At 55.9% G+C, this 20,469-nt stretch overlaps 1 protein-coding gene across 2 annotated transcripts in view; it reads right to left on the bottom strand.

Annotated features, from left to right (window-relative positions):
* The window catches only part of PREX1 (phosphatidylinositol-3,4,5-trisphosphate dependent Rac exchange factor 1), a 172,913-nt gene that overhangs the window by 132,516 nt on the left and 19,928 nt on the right, over positions 1-20,469 (bottom strand). The window lies entirely within an intron of this gene.

Raw genomic sequence — 20,469 nt, 5'->3', positions numbered from 1 at the left:
GGGCCACGGTAGAGGACACAGGGCAGAACGAAAGCAGAGCGGTTGCAAAGTGAAACTGCAGGCCTTGCAAAAGATGCTGGGTCCCACGACACCAAGGACAGTGATACTGGGAAGCAAAGCTGTAAACGCACGAAGATCCGGCAGGCAGACCAGGTCACGTCACAAGAGAGAAGCGCCAAGGAAGGACACGAGACAGGACAGCATCAATGGAGGCGCTCTGACCAGCACAGTGGGGCGGGCGTGAGAACCAAAATGGGCAAGATGTCCCTGTACCGTCACACTGTCCATCATCACACTGTAAAGGGCCACCCGACGTGAGTGACATCAGATCGTGCAGTCACTGAATTTTGTCAGAAACACGGTGCATCCCCAGTGGAGAAAAATCAACACGATTCCCTCTTTGCAGAGTCTTAGAATTCACGCCAAGTTGCCGCTGCATCCTAAATATACTATCGCCTAATACAGGAAAGGATGAAATTCAGCTTATTCCTAGGATTCCGGTTTTCTCTTCCCAGTGAAGCCCTTGACAAGCCCCTCCCCCACACACTCCCAGCGCTGCCGGGTCAGGGCCATTTCCAATGGATTCTCCACGCCGGCCTTCTTCTGTGCTGATCATTGGGGATGGGGAGGCCAACCCAGATCTGCGAGAGAGTCTGCTGGACTCCCTGGGACCCAGAGGCCTTCCCCTCTTCCCTTGAGAAACTTCTTCATGGGGAGCAAGAAGCTGATGTGCCCCCAGGAACCACAAATCCACAAGAAGAGAAAGCCAAGTGGACTGTCGGGCGTGAAGCTTGAGTGGGAAGCGCCCGCATCCTCCCCTGCAGCCGTCTGACCCCCAGAGCAGCCCCTCCTGCCCTGCGGGCCCAGCGGGAAGCAGCCATCAGCTCCCCAGCCTGTCTCCAGTGGGCCCCTATTTGTGAAACCTCAATACAGCATTGACTTTAAATGAGATGTAAGTTATATCTCAATAAAGTTGATATGTATATTTGCAAAGAGTTGGTCTGCCTGTGAGTACCCTCCTGGGGGGTGCAGGGGGTGTCTCCTCTAACAGGCCAGCTGGAGGACGGCAGGCAACGGGCTGCCCAGTCGCCACTGGTAACAGGTGAGGCCCACAGCAGGCCAGAGAGCACCACAGGGGCTCATCCATAAAAAATGCTCAGGACGCTAAGGGCTGCTGGCGCCCTGTGCTGTTCACCCTGCCCCAAGAAACTGGCTTCGAGGCTCCTCCCTCGGTGGTGCTAAGGCTCAGCTCTATCCACTGTGGCGGCCAGCGCTCCCAAAACCCCCTTCCAGGGTCCTGGCACCCGGATGGCAGAGCCGTGCAGGCCAGTTTCCAGCTCAGGAACTACCAGGGGTACACACAGACTTGGGGCTCCTCCCCTGACCCTGTGGGCGTGGCCCTCACCTCCTCACCGGCAGTAAAACTCGTCCCAATGCGTCAGCCTCTCTGGGCCTTTAGGGTGAACCTTCAAGACGTTAGCCCCCCTGATACTCAGGCCCCAGCCGGGAGCGCCAGCGCATGTATATTCCCCAAACATCTAGGAGCCCCTACCATGGGCGGGGCGACGGAGACACAGGAGCAAGAGAAACCTAGAGCGTACTTCTAGTAAAGGGAGACCGATTATCTGCAAGCAAACAAATGCATACACGTGGGGAGAGGGGTGGGTGAAGCTGGGGATCGGGTGGGGCTTTTGCAGACACCAGGACCTGCGAAGACCTCTCTGAGAAGGGTACTGGAGGGAGGGGCCCCGGGGAGGGAGGCGGGACTGGAGGGGTGGAGCGGCAGGGGGCGGGGCCAACGTGGCTGCAAAGGAAGGGGGAGGCCGAGGGAGGCTGATGCGGGAATCTAGGTTTGTTCCAGGTGCCCTGGGACGGGGGGCCTCGTGCCTCACTGAAGGTGAGGGGACAAGTGGTCAGACCCCTCTGAGGACAAATGAGCGTCCCCAGAGGAAGCAAACCAGTCCACTTCCAGAGTCATCCGCGGAGACACAAGCACCTGTGGCCCGACACGTGCCGTGCAGAGGCCGCAGGGGGTGAGGGGCAGAGTGGTGAAGGGCGGGAGTTCTGAAGGGAGGCGAGAGGGGGATGGAGGGAGGGGAGGGAGAAGGAGGAGAAGAAAGAGGCGGGTAGGGAGAGGAGACAGAAAGGAGAAGAGGCAGGAAAGGGAAACGGGGACAGGAGAGGAAGGAGAAATAGGGGAGGGTGGAAAGAGGAAGGAGAGGGGAGAGAAGAGGAGGAGAAGGAGGGGAAAGAAAGGGAGGACAGAACGGGGGAGGAGAAGGAGAATAGAAAGGGCAAGAGGTCACTGGGGTGGTCAAAGCATCACGGCCGATGACCCATGACCCTCCCGGCACCCACTCCCCACCCCACACTCTGAGGACCTCTCAGAAGCTGCCTTGACCACACAGCACGCTGACAACCCTCCGGGGACTCATTCCCGGGCCTCCCCAGTGGCCGGCCACTCCCCATGCCCTCCTCGCCCACCACGGTGGCTGAGTGGCAGGTCCCTGCTGTCCCCGCTCAGCCCCAGGCCCTTCCAGAAGGCAGGTGGGGGGCGGGATTCTTCACCCTGGAAACAGACACCGGGGTCTGCTGGCCCAGGCCAAAGGGCCACATGGCACCCTGGATACGCCTGTCCAGAACCAAGTGAGAGTTGATTCCGACTGGCCACTGAGTGCTGTGAAAAGGCATCATGAAGGTCCTTTATTTTAAAAAAGAGGGGGGAAAAGGCTGAACCCCAAACATCACACATAACGAGTGTCTGAAGGAGCATCGGACACCCAGATGTCCGCTGGCCGCAGAGAGAGCTCCCGGCCACCCGGGACCCACAACCAAGCGTTTCAAAGGTCTGCGTGCTCTCTGCCTCGCTGGCTCTGTCTGCTGCTCACAACGTTACATATTTACGCAAGAGCAAAAACAAAAAGAGAAAGAAAACTCTTGCAAAAAAAAAGAAAAAGAAAAATCCATTTCTGCAAGGAATTTCATAAGCAGATCTGGAGGGCAGGGGGAAGACGAAAGAAACCCCTGAAAAAGTCTGGTTGCAAAATGTTTAAAAAGGAAAAAAAAAAAAACTTTTCATGTAGAAACACCCACTGGTACAGCTTTAAAGTCTAATTTTGAAAAATGATCAAAACACTTTTCTTTTTCAAATATCCCAAATTACAAGTGGCCACCAGATGCTGGGGTCTGGAATTACGACTGTGGTTTGTTTTATTTTCTTTCTTTCTTTCTTTCTTTCTTTCTTTTTTTTAAGAAGCCTAAAAATTAGGGAAGTCACCAATACCCGGGGAAAGACAAACGAGGAAAACGGCCAAGGCGGGGACTAAACTTCACTCGCAAACTGCCAGAGGCTTTGCCATGAAAGCGCCCAGCCACCACACAGCTGACACTGGAGGGAGGGACCGCAGGGGGCGGGGCAAGCCCAAATGGAACTTGTCATTCACGCGATGTGCTGAAAAGGCCCGTGGGAAGCGTTCTGTAAGCTGAGAACATGTTACTGGTAAGAAGGCATCCACCGTGGAACCCCACTTTCCCCCACAGAGGGCCAGGCGGGCAGTGTCCCGGAGCCCCTGAGCAGGATGGGGGCACATGTCTGGGGATCTGACGTAACCTGGTGCAGTGAATCCATTCGAGAATGAGTCATAAAAGCAGCTTTCAAATGCCCTTCAGAAACATCAGCTGCAGAACACAGGGCTGAGACCCAAAGACCCGCCCCAAACAGGAATCTCCCCACTGTTAAATAAGCTCAGCACCCCCACTACAATGACAGGCTTCTTGCCTTTTTCCACCAGCTTCTAGTTCCCTGTTTTTGAAGTAAAGCACCCCAATGCTGCTTAAGGGCATTCTCCACCCTCCACCTGAGCCACAGAGGGCAAAAGAATAAAGCCAATGGGAAGAGCAGTAGAACTAAAAGGTGGACATTGAGCCTCTTGATCAAACTATACCTGAAGTTGATATCCTAGTTTCATGAGCTATTACATTCCTCTCCTGTTTAGGTCAGTGTGGTTTGGGTTTTCAGTTACCTACACAGAAGCTAGCATTTAAGGATTTAATAAAAATCCTGACTTTAGTAATTCAGAAATCCAGCTATGTCCACCCCTTCCAAATAACCACCCATTTCAGAAAGAAACAAGTCCTTTGGGTGTCATGGATGAAGGCAAATTACAGCATTCAGAATCCCCCATCCTCACAATGAAATCCGGCATCAGCTTCCCCAAAGTCATTGCCAGGACAGCCTGCTGACCCTGGGCCCAGACCCTAGTCCTCACCATGAACTTTTCTGAGGGAGGCTGGGGGGGGGGGGAGTGGAAGCGGGGAGGAAGAAGAGGAGGAGGAGGGAGAGGAGAAGGAGAGGATCCACAGCAGGCTCTTCCTGCGTGCTCAGGATGGGCACGCAGCAGGCCCTGCTCTGAGCACTTCCACAGGGCATCGCGTTTAATGCTCGCCACACCCTGAGATGGGTGCTGTTGGTATCCTCCCGCTACAGGTGAGAACGCTGAGCTGCAGCCGGAACGTCACTGGCCCAGGGTCTCACAGCCTGCCTGTGGCAGGGCCAAGCTGTCAGCCAGCCCCCCAAACGCTGACCTGCCCCCACCACTGGCCAGCAATCACCCACACTGTCCTTTCTGCAGACGCACGCTTGGGTCATGCACTTCAGCCTCTAATAACCTGGGGGTCCTCAGCTCCTCCGCACCGTCCTCATCAGCTTTCTCTCCTGCTGTGCAGGCAGGCAGCCTCGGCCTCTCTGAGCTGTGAAGCAGCCTGCGTCCCTGCCTTGCTCCAGCAGCTCCACTGGCTCCCATCCCACTGAGAAGAAAGGACAGTGTTCTCACCTCCGGCCTGATCTGCAGCCAGTTGCCTTGCAAGCTGCTCCAGTCACACTGGCTTCCCCCACACCAGCAGGGCGTCCTGCCCCAGGGCCTTTGCACGTACTGTCCCCTTGGCCTGGAATGCTTTCCCCCAGATGCTAGCGTGGCTCCACCACCAGTCCTGAACTCCTTAAAGACCTCTGTTCAAACCTTGCTGTCTCTGGGAAGCCATCTCTGCTCAGTCCGACTAAGAAGAGCAACTCACTCCCACCCCCTGCACTCCTTATCCCCGCCCGCCTTCGTTTTCTCTCTGGCACTCGTCACCAACTGGTACTCCATGTATTTACTTGTTTATTTGCTCACCGTCTGCTCCCCCAAAGTCTCCAACTCAGATGCTCGGGCCAAAACCCCGGAGTGTCCTCAGGGCAGCGGTGAGAGGAGGAGGCAGCAACAGGGGCTCACCCTCCGGGTTCTGCCAGCGCAGGGTCCGCCCCTGGGGTGCGGGGGGCACCTCCTCACCTCACCGTCGTCCCCAGAGATTCCTGTCTCTCCCCCAACAGCCAGCTACCAAGAGATGCTGTCGTCTCCACCTTCTAAATATCTCTTCTTGCCACCTGCCTGGTCAAGGCCACCAGCCTGGTCAAGGCCACCAGCGTCTGCCAGCAGACCACTGCAGTGCCCCCTCCTCCATATGCCTGCCTCCCCTCCCGCCCCGACGCACACAACAAAGGGGTCCCTCGGAAGTAAAGCCCATCATGTTCCTCCCCTGCTCGCAACCCTCTGGCGGCTGGCGGGCCTAGAGAAGAAATCCTAATTCCTCACCTTGTCAGGAAAGAGCTGGCCCCAGCCCGCTCCCTCCTCGCTCGCTGCTCCTCCCACCGGCCTCATGACTCAGGACCTTTGCACCTGCTGTCCCTTCAACTCTCTCCAAGAGCTCTTCTCCCCTTTGCTCGGCGACAACACCGCCTGCTTGCTAGGCCTTCCCTGGCTGACCCGGCTAGCGTGGCCCATCCAGACCCACCCCCAATGCCATCACCCGTGGGAAGTGGCCCATGCCTCGTTCCTTCAGTCTCCGTCTGTCTCCCACCCACCCCCAAGCACCCCTGAATGTGAGGCCTGCAGGGGCAGGAGCAACGCTCCTGTCTACCTCGTATGCCCAGCACCTGCCCACAACAGGAACTCACAAACCATGTGACAAATCAAAACACAAGATGCTGTGTTGGCTTAGACTCAAATGTCACCTCTCCCTGACTGTCCAGCCAGGGGTGAGCTCTGGCGACCTCCCAGAGCTCATGGACGCAGGGCTCCTGGCAGAGCAGGGGACACTTTCTTAGTTGTCCAGTTGTTAAGCTCCTGCCTGGCCTTCCCCGGGACAGTAAAAGCTACTGCTGGGAGACCCACATCCAGGACAGCCCGGCCACCCCGCGCCTGGCGTGAGGACGTGAGCTTCACGTTTGCCTCGCGCCAGGTTTCCCAGGGCCTGCCCGGCAATGTGGGGAGAGGAGACAGCAGGGCAACACCCGGGATTATTGTTATTTTGATAGTAACGACTACGGTTACCATATCAAACCCATGATTCAGAAACATTATTGCTTGAGATGAGACTAAAGTTTTTAAAAAGGGAGGAGGATCAGATGAAGTACAAATATTACATAGGTAATGTTGCAGCTGGTCTATGGATATAGACAAAAATCATGAGACTGATAATGAGTAAATTTTAGGAAACACTGGGTGGATGGATGGATGGATGGTCAGACAGATGGATATGTGGACAGACAGACGGATGGGTGGATGGATGGATGGGCAGATGGATGAACAGGACGAAAGGAAGGAAGAAGTAAAAGAATGAAGAGGAGGGGATAAGAGACAAGGAAAAATAGGCATTAGCACGTAGTAGGTGCTCAGTCAATACACTGAATTAACCACTCACAAAGGGGGAAGCTCAGTGAGGTGGTGCAGAGCCCAGGCCCCGGAACTGCACTGCTGGTTCACCTCCCAGCTCGGCCTCTGCTCGCTCTGGGGCCCTGGGCATGTGGCGTAACCGCTCTGTGCCTCAGTTTCTTCATCTGTCAAGCAGGACACTAGGAGCACCCTCATCGAGGCTAATGCAGGAACAAGTGAGTTACTGTATGCAGAATGCTCAGAACAGAGCTTGACTGATCCTAAAGGCTTGATACACATCAACTAATAACAGGATGAATAAATTATTGAACCCATCCTAGGACTGAGACAAGAAAAAAGACCCAAAATTGACCCACTCACTCTTTCAGAAGCAGCCCAAAGCTCTGCCGGCCTCCCCAGAAAGTTTTCCAGGAACAGAAGAGAGGGAAAAGGGGAACCAGGGGCCCCACTCCTTACAGGCTCCAGGGAGAAAGGAGGGAGGTGGGCGGTGCAGTAATTCAGTTTAACAGAGAAAGAGAACTTTCACAGGAGTGGGGGGAAACAGATAAATTCAGTAGCCAGGCTGTCTCCCCAGATAGCTAAATTCTGTTGTGCTAATTCTGCACGCTTCAGCTTTTCTTAGCCTCCAAGGAGCTCTTGCTTAAATTAGTGCCTGCAATATGCCGAGAAGGAGAAAGGGAAGGTGGAGAACGTCAGAGGAAGGCCGGGCATGCCCCCAAGGCAGCGAGGTCTGCTCCATCCAACCCAGGCCTGAACACCCAAAAGGGTGAACGTTGGATCCCGGACCTTTCCTCAAGGCCCAGGCCAGCGACTGAGGGTCACGGCCATGTCCACAGGCCAACCTTCAGTGCACCCAACATCTCCCCTGCCCCACCCCCAACCTCCCGAGCAGCACGCCCTCTGTTCCTCCATCTACACACCACCTGTGCCCACCTGTGAGCGCCTGCCCCCATCAACTCCCTCCCACCCTCCCAACCAAAACATTACTGGGTAGCTGGGTTCCCTGCCCGAGAACCCCAATGTGGATTTATTTCTGGGGATGTGTGAGAGAGGGAGAGAAAGAACATGATGTATATACTCTACGAATGCCAGGTGTCCTGCACGCACAAAGCAGCACCCCAGCCGGCCGGCCCAGGACTGGGCGGACTCACGTGCGCGCGCACGTTAACGTCATTCCCGGCGGCGGCGAGCACGGAGATCCGTGCACGGAAATAAGTAGTCCCCTCCGCGCCGCTTCTGCCAGATGGCAGAGCTCTGGCAATTACTGCGTGTGTCTGCATGTCGTGCGCTTGTTTCTAGGCAGTAATAACAACAGCTGACAGTACTGAGTGCTGTGCCAGGCGCTGTCCTAGGTGCCACATCAACCGCACAACAGAGGTGTCATTATTATTATTAACCCCATGTGACGGGTGGGGAAACTGAGGCACCAGGGTCCAGTCACTTGCCCCAAGACCACACTGCTGGCGAGTGGTAGCGCTGTGACTCAAACCCATGCGGTCCTGCCTCCAGGCCAGCACCCAACGTCACTGTTTTAAGCTGCTAGGATGCTAGGCTCCGTGGGCACTCTGGTCACACCTTATGTGTTCGTCCCTGAAATAACATATTACACCCATTTCACAGATGTACACATGAGCAAACTGAGGCACCAGGGCATTTTATAATTTGCCCAAGATCATACCTGGGAAGTGGCAGGGCTGGAGTTTGAACCGGGTACGGAAAGGCTAGATCCCAGGCTCTGAGGAACCAGGCAGCTTCCAGCTAGAGAAAGGTAGTTAACTCCCAAAGTCAAAGGCAAGGGTTGTACAGTGAGCTCCCAGTATGAGCAAGCCACGGTTTTACGACCCTGGGGGTGACAGGGAGGGATCCCAAAAGGACCAGACACCACGGGGCTCTCGACAAGCCCGCCACGCCCACGAGGGGCTGGATGTGAATGAGACTGGCCCAGGCCCAAGCCAGAAGCCCTCAGGGAAGGTGGGTGCCCAAGGTCCGAAAGCGCAGGCGGGCAAGGTCAAAGCCCAACAGCCCCGCCTCCGCCACCAGCCAGCTGCCCCTGGGGCAGGGTGCGCAAACGGGCAACCCACGGGATCGGCCCCCAGATGTGTTTTGTTTGGCCAACGGCGGCGGTGTTTGTTAAAAATGTGACTGAGTTGCCAACTTTTAAAAATCGGGTGATTTCATACCCAAAACTCCACATTTCCGCCTGTTGGAAAACATCTTTGGAGAGTCAGGAGATGTGGCAATGCTGGGCTCGTGTTCCCACACGGGAACCGTTGCTCGGGGCTGGGAAGCAGCTGCCCCCTTTACACGGGACACAGGGCGCGTGCTCTCCTGGTCTCCAGAAAGCGCGGGGGTCAGAGGCGTGGGCTCCAGACTACGGGGGCTCACTCACAGCTGGCCTCTGTCATCTCCTCGCTGTATGATCTTGGGCAAATTAATGCTGTGCCTCAGTTTCCTCATCTGTAAAAGAGTAGCCACTCCACAGGGCTGGTGTCTGGTACCCTAAAAATAAGCGTTAAACAGCACTGCTGTCTTCCCAACATCAAGGCCAAGGGCTTGAAGCATTGTTTTGTAATAATTAGAGCCAGCACGTCGAGTACCTGCTATGTGTCTCATAGTATTCCAGAGTGGTAGTAATTTTCTGGATTCATTTGATCTTCCCAAGAAACCTATGAGACCACTCCTAGACACACACTCAAGGGAAATTAAAACCTACATCCAGATAAAAACTTGCACACAAATGTTCACAGCAGCATTATTCATAATCGCCAAACAGTGGAAACAACCCAACTGGCCAGAAACTGGTACATGGAGGAACGATCGTGACGTGTCCATGTGGCAGAATATCATTCCGCCGCGAGAAGGAACGCCACTGTGACACGTGGTACAAGACGGCTGAGCCTCGAAAGGAGGTTCACCTCGCCCAGCGAAAGCAGCAGATGCGAGGGACCGCGTCTTCCCAACCCCACTCACAGCAAACACCCACATCTGTCCACACAGACTGAGTCAGTGGTCGTCGGGGCTGGGGGAAGGGAAGAAGGGACAGTGGCTTCTCGAGGGCCAGGGGTTTCATTTGCGGGTGATGGAAATGTGCGAAAGCTGAGTGAGAAAGCTGAGGCGGGGCCCAGCCTGTGACGATACTAAAAGCCCCTGGAGTGGACACTTGGACAGAGTCAATGTGATGGCAAGTATATCGCAAACTTTTACAAATGTTTTAAAAGAAACATCTAGAAAGCAGATGCTATTACCTCCATTTCACAGGTGACACCTCGAGGCACAGAGAGGTTACGGGTCTCTTTCTCAGTATCTCATCGGCAGTCGGCAGTGAAAGCAGGGACACAAAACAGGCGGTGAGTGGGGGGAGGGGGGTGACTTTTCTCACATCTGCTGTGACTCCACAGAGCTAGCTGCCAGTTTGGTGAGTCTGCAAACCTCACCCAAGCAAATCACTTCCTCTCTCTGGGCTCCGGTCAGTCAAAGGCCAGCCTGGGATGGCTCTTATCGAAGATCCCCCTAAGGTCCTCGAGCCTCCTACAAGTCCAGGCACTGCGGTGAGGCATCATTTATTCATATCCACAGGGACAGCTGTGGCATTAATAAATGATGACTTTTAACGACCCACAGAGGGCACTGACCCTCTCCTAGGTGCATGGGAAGAAAACGTCCTGGGTTGTCCAACTCCAAGCCCTTCACGTGGCTGGCTCAGATGTCCAACAAGGGGCCTCGACAGCCCACCCCCTCCCACGAAGGTCCAGCCGGGAGGACCACCCCACTAGGCGGGAGGCTCCCTCGCTCACTCATGGGAAGATTACCTCACCGGGCTAGAGGAACCCCCTCCCTCACCAGAAGGGACTCTGCCATGGGACAGCAGGACCCCCCCCCCCACATGATGGAAAGACCCCACCCACCCCATTTGGAGCAGCTGGGTCTCACTGGGCTGGTGGGGGCTGGGGCCATGACTTTTCTGCACCTGAACCCCTGTAAAGTGTGGTCCTTTCTCAGCACAGAGGGTCTTCAAGGGCAAAGTGGGCTCTGAGCCAGCCCCCATTCTCAGAGATGGGACCAACCTGCAAATGATGCACTAGAAGCCAGAGAGAGAGAGAGAGAGGGAGGGAGGGAGAGAGAGGAAGAAACAGAGGCACAGAGAGTTAGACAGGAAGAAAAAAAACAGGAGGGGGAGGGGAGGGGGAGGGAGGGGAAGGGGAGGGGGAGGGGGGAGGGGAGGGGAGGAGAAGTCCTAGGCTGACAGAGCCCCAGGAGGGGGCTGAAGAATGGAAACAAGAACGCTCCAGAACAAGCCAGAAGCAAAGAGTCCAGGAAGGAGAGAGGAGACCCAGCAGGGCCGTTCCTTTGAGGTCCTTCCCACGCATCAAGGCAGTGCCAGCCCTGCCCGGGAATCTCTGCCAGTGGGAGGCTGGGGGCAGCTTCCCCAGCCAGGCAGGAGCCTGCCAGAGCAGACTCAGCAGAGGAGGAAGCAGGCTGGTGAGGCTGGGGGCTGGGCCTGGGAGTGCCAAGCGTCCAGCCAGGTTGCCATGGCCACGGAGACAAAGAGAGGGGCTGATGAGAGACCTGGGACAGTTCCCAAGAGGGGCCCCAGCCACCTACGGATCCCAGAGGAACCCAGTCCCTCTGTAGGACCTGCTTAACCAAGGGTCCAGGCTGCTGGCCAACCGCACTTCCCAGGGAAGGCCTGCAGGTCAGGCCCTCTCAGGCTGCCCAGGCTAAAAAGGGGCAGTGAAACTCATGGCCCAGCCAGGGGCAGCCAAAAGAAAGCCCCCTGCCCCGCCCCCAAGCCAGCATCCAGACCCTGTTTGCCAACCCTGAGTAAGTAACCTGCCTGGGCCTCAGTTTCTCCACCCATTAAATGGGAAGAAGATCCCTCAGCTTGTCCTGGCTCCCAGGGGCCAGGAGCTTGTATGGAGAGAACTGCCTGTGGGAATAAGTGACTAATAATAAATAAAGTTCGCACTCACCCAGGACTCGCTACGACCAGGGCCTGCCCTCCACACACTCCCCAGCCTAACACAGCATTCCCCCAACTGTGCAGGGGAGAACTGCTTTCTTCTTTAACTTCTGATCCCTCTGAAACTAATGCTTTTGTACAATGCAAGAAAAATCAAATATTAAAAACAAAGAAAAAGACTATAAGCCTAATTTTTTTGGTCGTGAACTAAACTGGCATAAAACGTGTTCCTGTTTCCTCTCTGTTTCTGTCCCTCCGAGTCTTGCTGGCTTTGCTCAGGTGACCCTCACGACGACCCAGGACCAGGCGTGAGGGTGGGACTGCAGCGTGAGTAGGCTGGCAGCCCAGGTGCTGGCACCAGCTCTGCCACTTCCTAGCAAAGGACTTCACCCCTCTGTGCCTCAGTTCCCCCACCTGCCCTAAGGGAATTAACACCAAGAGTGACTCATAGGGCTTTCTGGTGGGGACTCTACAAGTTAGTCGTGCAAAACTCTTTAGAATAATCACTGACGTATTGAAACCCTCACTATACATCAGTTATTGCCGTGAAGTATCACCAAACAGCAGGAGGCACTGGTGCTGAGATTCTCTGTCTCCTCACCCTCACCAGCCACCTCCCCACCCCCCGCCTGTGGCAAGGATCTGCTGGGTGACCACCTTACTGACGGTCGCTCCCACCCAAAGGCTGGATCTGTGAGGGCAGGAGCTCGCGTCTGCACCATCACCCAGCTCAGCCCAGAACTGTGCCTGGCACTTGGAGGCAAGAAGCATGAGTGCGAATCCTGTCTCTGCCGTGCATTCGCTGTGTGACCTCAAGTAAATGACCCCACCTCTCTGGGCCTCCGTTTCCTCATCTGTGGAATGGGAGTGCAATAATGATGGCTTTGTCCCCATGCACAGAGAGGTCTGGAAAAGGATGCTCCCTGCAGTACTTCTCAGCCCTGCATGTGGCAAGGTGGGGAGTCATTTCGGAGTCGACTGGGGACGAGGGTGTTACTGGCATCCAGTGTGCAGAGCGGCCAGGATGCTGCTAAGCAACCCACAATGCACTGGAGAGCCCTCCACATCAAAGAACCTTGCAGCCCAAACTGGCCCTAATGTGGAGGTTGAGAGCTCCTGACCTCGAAAAAAATGAACCACCTAGATGCCCATCAAGAGGAGAATGGATGTAAAAACTCCAATATTATCATCTTTAAAACAGTAGGCAGAAGTCTGAATGCACTGAAACTGTGTGAAACTGCAGCAGAAGATCACCCAGACGTACACAGTCAGTGAACAAAGCCAGCTGCAGAATGCTAGGGGGCCACAGCCACTTACCCTCAGAGAGCAGGGAAGGGACAGAGCTAGAACTCGCACTCAGGAGCTCGGCCCCAGAGCCTGCAGTCTGAACCACCTGCCCCCGGGGCCTCGGTCTGACACCTTTTATTTAAATAAATGCACACACTTAAAAGTGTGCCCTGTCGTTTCCATGGGTCCTTATTTCTGTATGTCAATGGCATGAGCACACAAGGAAAGATCCAGGAGGCTGCACAGCAGACTAGTAACAGGAGCAACAGGAGGTGGGGGTGACCGGGAACAGCAAGGGGAGGGTCACCTCATCTGTAATGGTGTGGTTTTCTACAAGGGAATCCCATTCATATCCGTCAAGTCATTACACATGAATGAAAAATTACAAATTCATACACCACCTTTCAAACCAGAAATCCCATTCCCACAACGGCACAAACCTGCAGGCGCGAAGCGGCCTGTGTCTGTCACACACCGTCTGTCATGGCAAAAGGTGGGAGCGACCTGTGCCCATCTGAGGGGACTGGCTTAGAAGGAAACGAAGCCGCAGTGCCTCCACCCAGCAGAATTCCGTGTGCTATCACAGAACGGCCTCCATGGCCGAGGGTGAAAAGGGACAAGGCCAAGTGCAGACACGTGAGCACAAGGAGCCCCACTGCGGCAACAAAGCGGCAGGGACGGACCATCGGAAGTACCCGCATGAAGCCAGGTGCCGTGCCTGGCTTTGGGGAGGGGACTGGGAGGCTGACTTCTTTTTGTTTTGGGGTTTTTTTTTAAAAGATTTTATTTTTTTTAGAGTAGTTTTACATTCATAGCAAAATTGAGCAGAAGGTGCCAGAATTTCCTCCATGTCCCCCTTGCTCCCCCAAACATGCACGGCCTCCCCCATTATCAATATCCCCCACTGGAGTGGGGTGTTTGTTACAACTGGGGAAGCCACATGGACACGTCCTTGTCGCCCAGAGTCCAGAGCTGACATGAGGGCTCACTCTGGGTGATGCCCGGTCTGTGCATTTGAACAAATGCAGGATGACACGCCCCCATCACTCCAGTACCCCAGAGGGCAGTGCCAGCACCCCAGAATCCCCCGTGCTCCGGCCCTGGAGCCCGCTGGCCTTTTACCCGCCCATGTCCGTAGCTCTGGGGGCTGACTCCTCACTCGGCATCACTCATGCCCCCCCATCTGAGCCGTGGAACGGCTACATATATCTATTACGTATAAATAATATAGAGCGTACAGATGACATACAGTTTACGTGCATATATGCACATATGGTTACATACACATGGATAGCTATACTTTAAAAATATTTTTAAGACGCACAAGAGCATACACTGTATGATTCAATTTTACGTCAAGGTCAAAAACAGACAAAACTAATACTTAATCACAGAAATCGGAACAGCGGTCACACCGGGGGATGCTGACCGGGAGGGGACACCCTCTGCGGAGCAGTAGTTACTATCTGATGTGGGCAAGGGTTATACAGGAAAATCATATGTAAAAACTCATCAAAATGTACACTTAATATTGTGAATGTTGCATATGGGATAGGCCTAAAATGTTTTAATTTAAAAAATGTTTATGAAAAGGAATGTTTAATCACAATGAAGAAGGGATTTGTGGAGAGGCCCCAAATTCCATCATCCCCCCAATTCCCAAAGGGACCTCTTTGCTAGGGGCCCTGGGAGGGGGCCAAGCTGGGGTCGAGCTCCGCCCCCCCCCCCACCAAGAAGCCAAATGGGAATCAAGCTGGCCTTTGTGGCTCGGTCCAGCAGAGCGGGACAAAGGGCCAAATGACGGCCCCCTGCTCCCCCAGGACACTGCAGCCCATTCATGCTGGAGGCTGGCCACCTCCCCAGGGCTCCCGCCGCCCTCCTCTCCAGAGCTGGGAACAATATCCCCTTTTACCATCCCCTTGTCTCCCACTTCCGCATTTAATTGCAAGTTCATGGGTATTAAGTGGCCCATACAGCTGACCTAGCTCCCTCTCCCCGCCCCATCGCCCAAAAGACAGGCCCACAGCCCTGGCTCTGTTCACTGCCTCGGTGGGCCCGCTCTGTCAATGATCTCCCCAGAGAGCAGAGAGAAAGGGCCCCCCTGCTCCCGCCTCGTCACCTTCCTCAAACAAGTCGGTTCTCACCCAGGAACGCCGCCTTGCAAACCAAGCTGCTCTTGGCCCTGGGGCAGGGCGTCGGGCCCTGGAACTGTGCCCCCTGCTCTGGCATGCCAGGCCGCTGGCACGCTCGCTCTGCACCTCACGGCAACCCCACTGGGTGCCCAGGGAAACTGAGGCCCAGGGAGGGTCAGGGACAGGCCTGTTGTCCAGCCAGGGCCAGTGCTGAGAGCCTCAACACTCCTCTGCCTGGACATTCTCACTTTCCCTAAGCGGCATCCTGCCCCCTATTCAAAGGGGTGGCCGAAACCTTTGACCCTTCATTTCTCATCTCGCTTTGAAATCCCAGGGACAACTCCAACCTCATCTGGTGACCTACAGAGACCACATAAGCCGATCTCCTGCCCTTTACATGAACTCTCTCTTGCCCTGGCTCACAGGATTCCTGCACTGGGACGTCCCCAAGCCTGTCACGCCTACCCTGAAAGTCTCCACCTCCTCCAGGAAGCCTTCCAGGTTACAGCAGTCAGTCATGTCCCCGCCACTGAAAGGCCTCACCTTCCCACATGCCTCCGCCACCAATTCAAGCCTGAGCCAGCTTTATCGCCATCCTAAATTCTCTCCAGGCCACCTCCTGGTCCAAGCCACCACCACCATCCTGCCCCAGTCACTGACAGCTGACCAGGAGCCACCTAACCAGTCTTGCTGCTCCTCCGGTGCAGCATCCACACTCGGACCTAAGTGGCCTCCTTTAAAACACAGACCAGACCACTCTCCCACCCTGCTTCCTCCACAGCTGCCGGCTGCACGCGCAGGAAGCCCCTGCTCCTCACCTGTACCCGCCAGGCCCAGCACTCTGTGCCATGACCTTCCTCACCTCGCCACCTCCTCTCCCTCCACTGCAGCACCTGCTGCACCTGAGACTCACCAGGCTCCTTCCCACCTCCCAGCCTGGGCTCCCGTGGTTTCATCCTGCAAGAGCTCACTTCTCCCAAAAAGTCACACCCCTGGCTCCCGCGCATTACTCATGGCTTCCGTCCTAGGTCAGGCCCTTCCTGCGCACCCAACCAACTGACAGCAGGGCCCCTCCTCTCCCCCAGGGTCCCTCTTCATCACCCCCACCACTGCCCCCTCTGGGCCACCGCCCTGGCAGGAACGAAAACCTGCAACGGCCCTGCTCACTGCGATCCTGGTGCCCCCACCGGAACGTCAGCTCCCCCCGGGCGGCGGGAATGTTTTTCTGTCTGTTCTCCCCAGGCCCTCGTCCAGCAGCGGGCACACAGGAGGTGCTCCATAAGGACAGAGGACTTGAGTAAGTAACAAAAAGTTGTTCCTGTTCTTCTCTAATGTACATCTCATTCAAGAGCTGGCCCACACGCTGCCACAGACCACAGGACACGCCTCCCTGCCAAGGAGCGCTCTGGGGACAGACTAGGCCAGCTCCTCTCTGGCGAAGGACTCCTCCTCTCGAAAGGTCGACTCAGCCAGGGCACAGCAGAGGCTGACCCTCCCTTTCTGTCTTCTCGGCTGGCGCCCCACCCAGTGGTACAATAGGATGGTCAAGAACAGGGCTCTGGCACTGGGGGGTGAGAGGGGGGGCTGGGTTCGAATCCTGGCTCTGCCTCTTGTCATAAGACTTTTATAAACTCTGCTAGCTGCGTAAGCCTGGGCAGGATACCGAACTTGTCCATGCCTCAGTTTCCTCCGTTTTCAGGTACCCTACCTCACAGGGTGGTTGTAAGGACGACGAAAGGAGTGAATAGCACCCAAACTGACATTTCTCCACCTACAACGTGCTTGCGAATCAGCTGCACCAGCAGGTTTAAAAAGCAGGTTAAACAGATTCTGATACGGTGGATCTGGGATGGGCCCAGGCCCGCATGCCGACGATGCCGGGCCCTGGGGCACACCTGGAGCACGGAAAGGGCCTAAAGGGCACTGGCCCATAGTAGGTGCTCAATGAAATCATCTCCTGCAGTTATTCTCTATCATCTGACAAAATTAGATCGTAGAGAGCTGTGTGGCTGGCCCTCTTCCTAGGATTAAAGTGGAATCTTTTCAGATCTGTGCAAGACCCCGTCCCAAATCTGTAAACACAAATAAATGACATTTTCATTGCAACTTAAAAGAAACAGCGGCTCTCCTTTCTCAATTCCCCACATATTTTCTTCCCTTCAATCTGAAGACTCCCCTGCATGCTGGGTGGGGGGGTGGGGGTGGCAGGCGTTTCCTGCGTGGAGGCCCCTCACAGCCGCCAGCGAGATGTCCCCCAGGAGGACACGCACACAGGACTGAGAGAGGAAGGCTTCGAAGACCCCTCTGAAGCGTGTCCACCTGGGCACCCAGTCTGGGGCCCCCTAAGAGCAACCTCTGTAAGCCCCATAGCAGTCCTTCCTCGAGCAGCATAGCCGCACCACCCTGGGGTCTCTGTGTGCTCAGAGTGTTGGCTGGTTCCAAGTAAAACATTTCCAGTGCCACCATCTGGGGACCCAGTTGTGTCCTACATGCATTGCTGTTAACTCGGCCCAAGACCGGAGGCATCCTGGTGCCCGAGCAGGTCCCTTTACAGGGCAGAAAAACGAGGCACAGAGCAGTGTCCAGCCTGTCTGAGGCCCCACTGGTGCACGGGCTTTGTCCACCCCCATCGAGGGGCCAGTGGAGCAGACGCCCAAGGCAGCATCAGCCAGTCCTCTGGGCTGTGTGGGAAGGCCACGGGCTCCAGAACAAGGGCCTGCAGCCTCCCCGCTGCTGGGCACCTCCAACCACACAGATAGGATCTTGCTCTAATCAGCCTCTGGACCAGGGGCCCCCAGCCCCTGCCATAAAGGGGGCCAGACTGGGGAGGGGGGGAGCTTTGATGTGGCAGAGGACGGAGCCAGCCAGACTCCAAAGCCAGCTGTGGGGGAGGGAGGGACCTCCAGGGCCCCAGACGGGGCTTCAAAACGGCCTCCGTTTCTCCCCAGTCCACTTGGGCCTGCGGACAACCTGCATAGAACACCTTCACCAAACCCTCGATGCACACGATCCATTCCAACCTCACAAAACTCTCCGAGGTAGTACCACAATCATGCCCCATTTTGCAGGGGCGGGGAAACTGAGGCACGGGGAGCCTAGGTAAGCTGCTCAAGGTCAGCCAGCAGGAAGTGGCAGAGCTGGATTCAAATCTAGGCTTAGCTCACACCAGGGCCTGAACTTGGTTGTAAGCACTTTCCCGGGAAGGTGGCCAACCGTCCCGGTGTGCCGAGGACTGAAGGGTTTCCTGGGATGTTTCGAAATCGAGACAGTCCTAAGTGAACCAGGCCAAGCTGGTCACTCTGTTGACCAGTCTACCCACCAACGAGAATAAAGAGAATGATCGCGGTAACAATAGTGACACTCGGCACTTAGTGTGCCAGCCTCCGCCGAGCCTTCGGCATACAGCCCTGTGAGGGAGGGGCTTCTGCTCTCTTCGTCCCCTCCCCCCTTGCACAGGTGAGGAAACTGAGGCCCAGGCAGGCTGCAGAACCCGCCCACGGTCAGCACGGAGGACAGGGAGCAGTCTCTTGGAGCGCAGACGCAGCCGGGCTCCCCGTGTCCTGAGGCTCTCGGACAGGACAGGACCCCGAGGGCCCCGGTGAACTCTGCACACTGACCTGTATGAGATCTGTGCCTTTAACATACATGACATGGGACCAAACTGCTGTGGACGCAAAAAAGCATGGCATTTCTAAAAAACGTGCTAGCTTACAGTGTGCCTGTTACTGAGTGGGTGGTCTCTGGGCAACACCCTGCGCTTCTAAGTCCCGCCCCTGTATTAGTGCGTTCCCAGCACCTGTCGCTTGCAGGGGGTCTTATCTGCTTTACTGACCGCCTCCTCCGACTCAAATGTCAGGGCTCTGAGAGCAGGGATTTTGTCAGTTTGTGCCTGCTTCCTCCGTGCCTGGCACACAGTAGGACTTAATCAGCATCTGCACACACTACGAAAACAGCAGAAAATAAGATTCCTGAAGCCCAAAGTGTGTCTAACATGGTGGGGACATTCCCTTTGTGACAGGGGCTCTAAGAGAAGACAGGCAGTTCTGCGAGCTTGCAATGGGGAGCCTGACCCAGGCTGGGGAGTCGGGAGGGGGTGAACCTAGGAAGGCATTCCCCGAGAAAGAGCTAGACTCTCGCCACTCAGAGCGTGGTCCCCAGACCAGTGGCAGCAGGAGCCTCTCATCTGCAGGGAGCCTGGTAGACAGGCGGCATCTCAGGCTCCACCCCGGACCTGCTGGTCCAGAATCTGCATTTTAATTAGATCCCCAGGTGGTTCCTGTGTGTAGTACAATTGGAGAGGTCCTGGTTTAGATCCCAGGAAGAGTGGGCGACGGCAGGCCTGTTCAGTTCAGTGAGTCCCTGGGAACCGAACGGTGAAAGGCACAGGGCCGGCCCGTGAGGTCAGTCTCGTGTAAACCGGGGCCCCCCAGCATCACGGAGGCCCATCGGGGGACCCTGAGCATCCTTCCTCCCTCAGACCCAAAACAGGGTCCGAGAAGCCCAGAGCCAGGACACGCGGGAGGGAGGGAGGGAGAAGGGGCTATGAACCCGACAGATTTGCGTGGCAGACTCCCCAAGAGCTGCACCATCTGGAGCCCCTTTGTGATACAGAGGAGGGAGGATGGCAGAGAGCCAGGAATATTTATGAAGTGAGGGGCGAGGGAGCCAAGGAGGTGTGTGGGGGCGCGGCAGGGGGCCTCTCAAACCTGCGGCGCCCCACTCTCAGCCTCCTAACCACCTGCGACAGACAGGCTCGCACACTCCGCATACCACTTAGAATCCATGTGAAGTCCCCCCTTTCCGCAGCTCCCAGAAATGTGCCGCCCTGAAAGTCAAGCCCTCGTCCTGCTCCGGGCGCACGCGGTGGTGCAGGAGCTGGTGCCTCACCTCCGTCTACGGTGACAGACATGTGACCCAGGCCTGAGCCATCAGAGCTCTGGACAGGCAGGAAGGGGGTCGGGCCAGGGAGCACCTGAATCCAGCTGTGCCTGAAGCCACGGCTTCTGAAGCAAAAGAGCCCACACGAGAGTTCGTTGCTGTTGCTGTTCACTTGGGACCCTCTGAGCTGAGGCTTCTATCATGTGAGTGAGCCTAAAGAGTCCTGAGTAACAAGCCCTGGCTGGCATAGCTCAGTGGATTGAGCTCGGGCTGCGAACCAAAGTGCCGCAGGTTCGGTTCCCAGTCAGGGCACATGCCTGGGTTGCAGGCCATGACCCCCAGCAGCCACACATTGATGTTTCTCTCTCTCTCTCTCTCTCTCTCTCTCTCTCTCCCTGCCCCCCCTCCCTCTCTAAAAATAAATAAATAAGCCCTGGCTGGCGTAGCTCAGTGGATTGAGCATGGGCTGGGAACCAAAATGTCCCAGGTTCGATTCCCAGTC

Source organism: Phyllostomus hastatus, unplaced genomic scaffold, assembly GCF_019186645.2.
Source record: "Phyllostomus hastatus isolate PE091 unplaced genomic scaffold, TTU_PhHast_1.1 phas_contig_17, whole genome shotgun sequence".
In the NCBI taxonomy this organism is placed as follows: domain Eukaryota; kingdom Metazoa; phylum Chordata; class Mammalia; order Chiroptera; family Phyllostomidae; genus Phyllostomus; species Phyllostomus hastatus.
Note: the sequence above shows the minus strand (reverse complement) of the source record. Positions and strands in the feature narration are given on the sequence as shown.